A 2140-nucleotide genomic window follows, 5' to 3' on the forward strand; every position below is an offset into this window, starting at 1 on the left:
AACCTTAATGATTCTATGATTCTTTTGCAATATTATTCCTTTCCTTTTCAGACTACCAATAATTTAGCTTTTAAATAATTGTGTAGTTTATATGTCTGAGGCAGTTCAATGACAGTATTTTACCAATGACATAATTGCCAACATATATATATACACACATACACATACTAGTGTAACTTTTAGACATAGCAGGGCTCTCTGCTGAGAGAGTTTTCTAAACCGAAGTTTCCTATTCTAACAACTGTGTGTACTCAATAAAATTGTTTAAAACCTTCACAGTACTTTTTAAAAAATATAAAGCCATGAGAGGGGTTTTACGTGAGACTGTGATAATTCGTTATACTTGTAACTTAACTTGTGACATGTATATAACATATAATAAGGGGTTTTTTTCTTCAGCATGCAGTCTTCCATATTCTTCCTGTTTAATCAAGTGCTTATTTCAGTGATGAAGCTAAAATAATGTATTAATGACTGGTTACAGAGTTTGCTACCTATTGTTAAGTCCTGACAACAAAACATTGGACATCTGCATGACTTGGTGAACAACTAATTAAGTGCAGAGATCTGTATATTAACAGCATCTCATAAGCATTTAACATTTCAGAATGACATTGGACTGACAGCTTTCAAGACAGGTACTTTTATGTATCCACAGAAAACTTCCAAGAGACACAGCAGTGAAAAGCTCCCACATTGCCTTGCAAGACTGTTTCATAATTCTTCTGCTAGAACAAGACCATACTCATGTTGCCATGATCACTACAATCCTTAGCTTTTGATGAGACTCTCAAAAATAACGTTTTGCACACTGTAACACCTCCCCAAGATGATTTTGACAGACTCTCTCTCATTGAATGGAAGGACTATCTATTTGTACTTCTTGTTAAACACAAAAGAGGAAGAAATAATAAAGACTTTCAATGGTCCTGAATATTTAGTCTCTCTAGAAAGTCTGCTGTTTAACCTGCCTATCCTATATTTTCAGATTGTGTTGCCTCTTTTGTGGCTAGTTACCATACTACATTTTTAAAGCCCTAGGGTTTTAAATGTTGCCTCATGGAGATGTAGCATTCCACAGCCAGTAATAATTTGTCCTTTATATAGTGTTTGGATTATCTTTTTGTCAAATAATGAAGGTTTCTTTTGTTCTGAATTTTTTTCTTTGCATTTGTTCTGTAGTTGTAATAGATAACACTAGAAGTATTTTTCATAACTGTAAACACAGTGTGTATACATACTTACATACATACACACACATGTATCTTTTATTTAAGCTATTTTCCTTTATTCAACTGAAGTGCCATGTTCTCAACACCCCAGTTTTATCTTTCACATTCCATTATGAGTCTTCATCCCTTTACAAAGGTTCTCTATCCCTGAATGGAATAAACAAAAAAGACAGAATAATATAGAGGAACCATACTTTCTTCCACTGCTGTTCTTTTTAAACTGAGTTTGAAACAAGTTTGTTAAGGGGAGACAGCAACATAAGAGAAGTTCTTAACTGGAAAAATCAAACTATTAAAATATTCTACACACAGAAAACATCTGTGACCAGTGTATTCTCATAGCTTTTCCATACGCAGATCTTTAAAAGACCCAATTGCCTTTATAGCAAAATTTACATGCTAAGAGACAGACGCTTCAAGACAGTTGTTGATTCTTGGTTGCACAGACACCTTTGTCATTTAAATCTGCAACTTGGCTCCTACAGAGGAAGAGGACAATGTGTGTCAGCTCCTCTAGAGGCAGAATTTGGTTTTGGTTTTTCTTCTTTTTTCTAAACAACTGCTGGGTTTTTTTTTCCCCTTCCAATTCAAGAATATTTCCACATTCTCCATTCCTTCAGTAGCAGGCATTAAAAGAGCAGCAGATCATCAATGGAATCCTTGTCATATAACTTAAGATACATTCATTTGTCAAACATTGCAGTTATCTCCCGTAAACAGGAAACCCCATTTGCCTGGCAGAAGAAACATGCTGATCATCATCATGAAGAATGAAACTCAAAAGCATGCTGACTGAGATCAGTCTCATGATGAAGTACACAAAAGCAAACATTCATTGTCTTGAAAACTATCTGAGCTGAATTCTAGGCTAAAGGTTATAATTTGTCACCGAACTTATGAGTCATTAC

Source organism: Pterocles gutturalis, unplaced genomic scaffold (assembly GCF_000699245.1).
Source record: "Pterocles gutturalis isolate BGI_N339 unplaced genomic scaffold, ASM69924v1 scaffold22294, whole genome shotgun sequence".
NCBI lineage: Eukaryota > Metazoa > Chordata > Aves > Pterocliformes > Pteroclidae > Pterocles > Pterocles gutturalis.